Source organism: Teleopsis dalmanni, chromosome 2, assembly GCF_002237135.1.
Source record: "Teleopsis dalmanni isolate 2A chromosome 2, ASM223713v2, whole genome shotgun sequence".
Taxonomy (NCBI): Eukaryota; Metazoa; Arthropoda; class Insecta; order Diptera; family Diopsidae; genus Teleopsis; species Teleopsis dalmanni.
In genome coordinates, this window is record NC_051847.1 from 59,903,181 (window position 1) to 59,912,887 (window position 9,707).

A 9,707-nucleotide genomic window follows, 5' to 3' on the forward strand; every position below is an offset into this window, starting at 1 on the left:
CATATAACAAATCAAAACACATTTTATTTGTCAAGTCATAAAACAACTGTGAGTTTCAGGATAATCTGGATACATCGAGATTTATCAATCGAAAGTAAAAATTGCACCAAAAATCAATCTTGATTAAAAAATTTATCCCAAATTTACCATTCGAGAGGACATTAGAATGTAATGTATATCTATATCTATATGTGAGATAAGTTCTCGGTCCAAACATTAAGAATAAAAAATTTTTCATTATTAATCTAATGAGTACGGATAAAATTCTTGAGTGGACATCAACTGTCAGTCACATACTGTTCATTCTGTTCAATGAAGAGCAAAAAATTTTGTTTTAAAAAAATTGTCTTCCTTTTGGAGACAATGGGAGATATGTGTTTAACTGAAGAGCTTCAGTATATTGAAATCTATTAACTAATAATAATACTATGTTATATATGCAGAAGATGGTATTATTATAGAGCTTATAATAATTTCTATATCATAGACATTTTCTGTTGATATTGAGATACGCTATATATTATGCGAATATTAAAACAAATGGAAGTAACATATAAATTTTGAAAATTGTGACTTCATAATTAGTTATGCCACATTACATGGATTTTTCTAAGGAAAGTCGAGTCCATGTTGATAAATAGATAAATTAGATAATTAACTTGGGGGTTGCTTGCAATTACGATACCTTAAGATACATCCACACCAAAGAGAACGCTTCTGAACAAACGAACATTCGCAGATAATGGAACCTGCAAAAGTTCGTTCGTTCGCAAGCGTTCGCTTGGATGTGGATGCACCTTTAGAAGATCAATTGTTCATGATGACCACAGAATTGCATTACTGACTTTGGTTCTTTAAATTTACGTAGAACATTGTTAACAATTTTTTGTTCATTGCTTTTCACATTTTTTGCCTTAAATGTGCTAATTGTCGCGTACCTCAAAATGTTGTAGAGAGAAGATATTTGTCCAGAGTAAAGAAATTAACGCTAAAATTCACACCAATTTTGAGGTCAAGCATACATTTTTCTACAAGGCAGATATCGAAATGTTAAGGAAGCGCTGATCATTCCAGCTATAGAAGGAAACTAATGTTGAGGTGTAAAATTGTTTTTTAGACTTATTCTCGGGAGTTTATAGCCGGTGGTTACTACAGAATTGTCATAAAAAATATTAAAGTGTAATAATATAAGTTATATGGATTAAGCAAGCAAGTATATGCATATGGATCAACTTTATTTTGACAGTTTATAGTGATGTTCTTTGTTCTCGACTTCACCAACTACAAATTTACTTTAACAAACCAATTTTGTATGTTATTAATTTGTTTTTCGGTCTTATGAATATAGTCCCTTCTGCTTCAATAAACCAAAGAATTTGTAACTATATTTCGGATTTTTAAATTTATAAGTTAAATTGGAATAGTAAATCCAGAAACTGTTTTTCAAACATGTGCTTATAATTTAAATTCACTTCCAAAGTTTTTAACTCAAAAATTCTCGAACACCAAAAACATTAAACATCGAAACAAGAACATCAAGATTTGACTGTTTATTGCAACCACGTTGCACTCTGCTTTCCAGCGATAAAAGATTCAAGCGAACGCCAAGGAATTTCAAGTAAAAACTGAATGAATTACTTTGCGTAAAATGGTGTGGAATTGAAAAATTCAACTCCCAAGATCAGACAAAAATGGAGCTCGTTTTTCATGTCGAATTAGTGGAGTTGCTGCTGTTGCTGGCAGGAAAGTACACAAATAAAACGCGCCAACTTACACGCTCAGCGATAAGAAGCACTGCCATTGCCCATTTGCCCATTCAGAAAGGAAGATTTCACTAAAATTCGTTACAAATAAATTGCAATTCTTGTTCCTTGCAGGGAGGAGAAAAGCACAGAGAGGAGAAAGGAGCCCAATCTGTAAATAAACAAAAATATTAAGTTTTTGGTTTTATAGTTTTTTCTAGATTTTGGCACAAATTGTTGAAGAAATCATGATTAGAGAAAGTCGAAATGAAGAAATAGAGAACCACAAAACAGATGGAACACCCAATATATAGACTAAGGATGTAAAGCATATACCAGCTTATTGAAGTTCCAACACTATGACTTCTTCACACTTGGCAGCGTATATTGGCATGGCTTCTGGTGAAGGTGCTCAAGCCATTTTAAACACTTTTGTTTCACATTATCTCATGTGAAACTTACACAATTTTATTATATTTGTGTTAGTATTTGTATTCGTATTAGTGTTTGTAATGCTGATATTTCAGTGCCAAAAAACACTTCCTTTGATTTAGCTCAAGTGCCACGAAGTGTGCACAGTCGACAGTGTTTTTCTGTAAATTATTTCAGCATTTGTTAGCGCCTGTGTGTATGCTTCTTATTTGTTATTGACTGTTCTAGTTTCAACAGTTATTCCTCCTACTTCCACTTCGGGATATGGCGCTGAGTAGAGCAACTGTAACTTTCATGTTTGATAAAGTTTTGTCACTTAAGCTTAAAGAGCACAAATTTTGTTGCTGACACTTGTTACTAAATTAAGTGCAATCGAAGAAAGGACATTGATTATTTCGTTTTACTGAATATTAAATGGAAAACTTTAGTTTTTGAAAGTTTAATCAATTTTGATTTGCTTGAATGTTAATCAAAATATGTGAAATATAAAAATAATTAACTTACCTAAATGAACTCACTATATGTTATATTAAGTATTATGTGTGGAGAGCATAGAATATTAATAGAATATTAATGCTAAAACTTCTTTGCAAAATTTCCCCCCAAGAGTATCATTTTTAAAAAAATACCCAGTTGATGCTAATGAACTGAATATATTGATTAATGTAAACCGCCAAATAATAATTGGTTGACCGATAATTTCTCTAATATCGTTGTATGTGAGCTTGGTTAGATTTTTTAGACGCTGCAATCTTCACACCGCATTTAAGACGAAAGTGTTTACAATTAATCCTTTCAAAAATATACTTTCAAAAACAACGTCGTTATTCTGAGCTACCTGAATTCACCTTCCACTTCGGAATAGGGATTAAAGTATTTCTGAGGTAAGGAATATAAAGATGACTAAAATTATTTAATCACTACCCTGTACTGTTTTGAAAAATTACTATTTGCAAATGGGTGTTCAGCTACGGCACCTTACCACAGTTGATATCTGGTATCTCTCGATACTTAGTACCTTAACATCTTCGATTGTCAAGCATACAGTATTGGGTCGTTAAAGAAATGTCATAGTGGCTATATTTAACATCTAAAGTTACTCAGGAAACTTGTTTTATGTTGAGTCATTTTTATTCAACCAGTTGCTGTGACTTAAAGAACAATAGATTAAGAAGTTAGATCTAAACATTTCATTTTAATTTGTGGATATCTGGTAAAGAAGCCTTGATTACTTAAAATGATTTACAATTCATTTTAGAATTCACTGCAGCATATGTATATAAAATAATTTATTAGTTATTAGTTTTTAATATTCTAAAATTTATTGTTAGGCTTTAAATAAAAGTAATTCAAAAAAGACATATTGTTAAATAGAAACAAAAAAACATTTAATTGATACTCTAGGAATTTCTTCTAATAGAGTGTTTATCGGCGAATTATCTTAATAAATCTGCTTAATAGATGCCCACAGAACACTGTGGGGTTAAGCCCTTATGGCAATTAGGTCTTCACAACATTTCGGAGTCATACTTCAATACAGCAGTTATAACCTTTCACTTTATCCTTTAATTCACAAATCAAGGAAATCGAATTACTTTTAACGTAAACCATACTGTATCCTTTATAAGAGTTTCAAGACCTTGAAAATGGAAAAACTGCCACCCAGAATTCGCTGCATTATCCTACTACTGAAAGTACCTTTAATAACTTTATGTTGACGATGAAATAGTCTTAGATTAGTTAAGAAAATATCGATATTATGGCCTTTATGACAATAACGTTGCATTATCCTACTACTGAAAGGACCTATAATAACTTCATATTGAACATGAGATAGTCCTAGATTAGTTAAGACAATTACGACATTATGGCCTGAATACTATATTGAGCTGGTAAGCGGAAATAGAGGTAATGCCTTCATAGTGACTGTAAACATAATGGAAATTCCTTACAATATTTACTGTCACAGCAGCAATCAGCTTGAAGAGAAGAGCACTATTATTCAATCCTCTGTGTATGTCTTAAATTGGTCTTTCATAAATTCTGGGAGGTAACAAAGATATATGAATTCAAATGAATGTAACTGAATTTCCTGCACACATAACCAAATCTTCAGATGGAAACGATGATGTGGCAAGAAAATGATGCAAAAGGTTTTTTGGACTCATGGCTCACTCCGATCAACCAATTATAGCGTTGTTTAAAAATAAATCATTTTAAAACTAATAAAACCTGTTATATATTTTTTTAAATATCATTTGTTAAATTATAGCAACACACAAAAACAATCTAACAAGACTTCAAAAAATATTTTTATATTATTTTATTTTACGAAATCTCATATGTCTGCGAATTCTTTGAGTTTTTCTGAATTGTTTAGGTATCACACCGAATGCTGCATGGAAGTACGCATTCGTCTTCACGATTTTTTTTCAGTGCATTTTTATTCTTTACCTTTCCGATGTATGACATTCACAAACCAACACGGAACAAAACCAATAATTGGAAAATGAATGTTGGCGTTACATGACATCAACTTTGAAACTCTAAGCCATACTCCGTACCAATATTTCTACTCCCAGAGGTGTGCGTTGTAAGATGCTGAACTTGAAGTGCAATTTTTCACAAGTTTTCTTATGAGGGTAACTACATATTTGTATGCAGTTGACGTATCTGCGAACTTGACACTCTGCAGTGGGGTTGGATAGCTACTTCGTTGGATTGTTGAAAGCGTATCGAGCAAAGAGTACACTTGGTGATAGTTTCTAGGTAAATGGATGAAATGCATTTGTGAATTAAATAATAAATGAAACTCTGTACTCTTGGCCACTGAGATATTTGGTAGTCCCTTTGTTTCTGATGGTAACCCTATGTTGGGACTTGTAGCGGTTATTTCACGCATGTTGTGGTTATTAATATTTCAGTTTCTGTTAACAGAAGAGAATAGAAAATAAAGGAGAAGAGAGTGTATGTGATTTATATACAATATTTGGAGAAAATTGTTCAAATGAATTTTGATTTTTCTTATGTTTTTAATAAAATAAATTCTTTTCTCATGACAAATTTATATTGAAAATATTTAATATTTCAGTTATTATATTCATCGTAATATACTTTGGGTATAAAGTATTCATCGGTTTACTCTAATAAAGGATTTTATTAAGTCTATAAAGGCTATTTAAACGACCTACAATTTTCCTATAACCTATAATTGTACCTATAACGTACTAAGTTTTTGATAAAATAAATGGTTTTCTCATCCATGAAAGTGATGAAAAGACATGAAAAGTTAATATATTATATTTTTCGTAATACTTTGGGTTTTAAGCATTCATCGTCTTACCCTAATAAAGGATATTCAAATGACATATAATGTAATAAGAAACGTAGTAGTTCTACAAATCCTAAATGCTTTTGATGAACATAATCTGATGAATCATTTTGTGTCTTTCATTCTGTTAGACAATCTGTTTTTCAGCATTTAAGTATGAAGTGAATTAGTATCTTCCTTTTTATGCTAAATGAAAAAAAAAATTTATACATGAACCTACTGTTAAACAGGGTTGCAGAAGTTAATAAATTAACTTTTTCACTACTTTATGTAGAATCCATAGAAAGTAGTCTCTGGAGTTCAAAGACATCATAGGTATAATGAGTACCAATATACTTTACACTATAAACCAATAAAAATATGTAGTTATATAAATTGTGATAATACAACTAATTGCGTAGTTGCAGTAGAGCATTGCCTTTTATGCGAAAGGCAGTACAACATTTTTTCTTGCTTTTAGAAAGGTTGAAAAGAATAATTGGTTTCAAGATGCAAACCATAGTCCTTCAGGTCCTTTAGGTTATATCATATGATTATATTATATGGTTGAGATTGAATTGGTTGAATTTAAGATGCCAACTATAGCCTTTCACGTCTTTTAGGTTATAACAATTAGATATCACAATCAGACAATTATATGGAGATTGAATTGGTTGGATTTAAGATGCTAACTGTAATCCTTCAGGTCCTTTAGGTGATAGCGATTAGACACATGGTTGAGATTGAATGCGTTGTTCGGTAAATGTTTGAAAAGATACAATTTCTTTAAAATCCTACTAAACAGATAATAATAATACTTTTTTTGATGAATATCGGCAATTAAGATGCTTTGAGCCGGTGTATCATTTTCACTCCATGATTTGTTGTAATGCACATTATTATAGATAACCCATTTCTCGTCTTTACTGATGATGGGTTCAAAAATGCATTATTTTCTTAAAAGTAAATCGCAAATTATATTAATCGCATATATTTATTTCTGGAAGAATATGAAGACTTAACTGCGATGTTGGATGTAAAATAATACAATGAAGCCCCCTGTTGAGAAAAAACTATATGATTTTCCTTCATATAGTAGTCCATCTCGTGAAAGACGCTGTTCACTTAAGACCCAAAAATGGAACCATTAGTATGCGTCAGTTTGCAATGGAAACTTTATTTTACAATAAATTAATATTACATATTACTATTATACATTATATTACATTATATTATATTACATTCTTATCTCTGCAGTTACATTTGGAAAAGCCAAGGGTATGTTTGTTTTTTTGGAATTAAACTTTCAACTGTTTAAACTTATGTTATTCCAATCTAAAAATGTTACCAATTTTCCAACATTTGAAAAAATTTATATTTATTTTCAATGTCCAAGCGGAATTAAATTAGAAATTATGAAGTTGTGCAGATATTTTTTTCATCCCTAAGAGCTTTCCATTAACATTGCTCAGTGTAATGGAATTTTTATTCCACAACAATGTGATTTTCATAGCAATCCATTACTAAAATCAGTGCCTCAAGGAAGTTGCAAAATGTTACTGAGCTTCTCTGCAAATGTAATAATTTCGGTCCAATTGCTTTACGCGAACTGGAAACTGCATTTACCACGATTCAACTAAACACAACTGGGATACTTTGTATTTCAGTTTGTATGACAGCGATACGTTTGTTTCAGGTTATCGTTCTCCAAAGGTGCTACGTGAAGTTGCTATTGGAATATCCTTACAAGCTTAGGGATTTTAATTATTTCGTATTAAAAGTTTGAATTTTTGTGGTTGATTTTGCTTTTGTGGTATAGAACTTTCTTTTTTATGGACGATAAAGAGAAACGAGTTCAGTGAATATCTGAAATGATAGATGAATTGCTTTAAAGTTGAATTTACGTAATTGGAGTGTTCATTCAGATTTGTTATTTTTCATCAATCATCTTCAAAGTATTTTAAAACCTTGGATTAGGGATTGAATAGTTAAAATATATCTAAATAATTAAAAATAGTTTATATTTTAATTTAAAGCATTTCTATTATTTTACCAAAAACGGTTCCAATTATACACTGAATTAGTAATATATATGTATACTTTTTATTTAATAAATAATTTTAGATTTAAATTTCAAATGTTCAAATTGAATAGCTTCACAATGCAAATTATTCAATTAATATTAACCTTATATCATGCTTCCATTGCAACAATTATTGTAGATAAAATTATCAGCTGATATTGCATCAGCTGATTTATGCATGTGAAGTAGCTTTTTGTTTACATTTTACACATAAAACATATGACAAATAATTTAAATTTATATAATTTCCCTTGTGGGAAATTTATTTTAAGGGTTGCATTCGTCATTTTTCGCCTTAAATGAATTATTTTTAATAAGCTCATTTATTTGAAAACTATTTGTGTGGTAATAGTACATTCAAACTGTTTAGACACTTGATCATTTATATTAATGAGTTCACATTATTATTAGCTCATTTATGCAGCTGACAGAACTTATATAAACTCTTATAAATTTCACTTAATAATATATCACAAAAAAAAATTTTGTTTATAATTGATATATAATACCATTTTTATACTTTTTATATATCAATTTTATATTCAATTAATAAAAAGAAAGATTTTATTAAGTATTTACTTCTTCAATGCGTTTGTTTAAAGCTTAGTTGTTGTTTGTTTACATTTTACATATAAAACATGTGACACATTTCAAAAGTTTGGTGATTTTCCTTATGGGAAATTTGTTTATAAGGATTGCATTCCAACTTTTTCGCCTTAAATAAGTTGATTTAATAATAATGAGCTCATTAATATGAAAGCACTTTACATGATAAATCATTCTCATTAGTGGCTATAATGAGCAAAACTACCTAAATGAGACGGTGTGAATGCGTTATAAGTGATTCTGATTAGCGGCTTAAGTGAACAAAAAGTGACATGTGTCAAATAGTGATGTTCACATGTTCACATGACTCACATGTATGCTACACAGGATATAATGAAAGGTAATTTTCAGCATTTGATCAAAATATCCTTTTACTTTTCACTTACTATTATTTAGCAGATTTCATCGACATTTTCATAATCTTTGAATATAAATATAATGATTTGACATTTACTTTTTACACCTTTAAGAATCACAATCGGTTCATATACTATAAAAAAAATATTAATAAATTTCAAATACATATTTTTATTGTTGCTATAGCGATCCGAGCCCTTATCAGTTCTCCGTCCAGTAGCAAAACAATACACGGGGCGAAAGAATGATAAGGGTACGAATACACTGATTTTTAATTTCAATAGTTATTATTTATTTTGTTATAATTATATTTATATGTACTATAATCATTTTTAGGATATTTACTTGATTATGTTTATATAATGTGTGATTGTCTGAATTTTAGAAAAAAATATTGACTTTGGTTGATGCTAATATTACAAGAGGCTTTAGTTGACTTTGTGGAACTATATACAAAATTTAAATAAATGATGAAATTTATTAAAAACTTATAATTTTTCAAAATAATCGTATGAAAGAAATATAAGCATATAGAGTGGTCTTTATATTGTAGGAATGTTCTAATTTACTTGCTGATGTTATATGAGCTATAATACATATAAAGGAAGGAAATGTGCCATACCATAATAACTTAACAAATGTAATCAAGTTGTGGCTCTGAAAGAGAGAGAGAGAAAAAAAAGTTGATAAAGAGAGAGAGCGAGAGAAAAGGAAAGGTGGATAGAGAGAAAGAGAGAGCGAAATGTAGATCGAGAGAGAGAGAAATAAAAGAAGGGAGATAGGAAGACAGAAAGAAAGAAAGGTAGATAGAGAGAGTGAGAAAAAGGAAGGTAGATAGAGAGAGAGAGAGAAAGGAAACTAGATAGAGAGAGAGAAAGGAATGTAGATAGAGAGAGAAAGAGAAAGAGAGAAAGAGAAAGAGAGAGAGAGACAGAGAGAGAAAGGTAGGTAGGATAATAATTTTATTTTATATAGATAATTTTACTGTTCTTATAAATTTCGTTAATAGAAATCTTTAAATTAACTAAAAATATTATATAAAAATATTAATTTTAATCAAACGAAATAAATAATACCCTGTACCTTCATTGATTAACTAAATGTAGTGTGACTCTCATTTTTTATTAAAACCAAATATTTTAACTAATTTTATATTCATTTGAGTAATTCTGTGTTA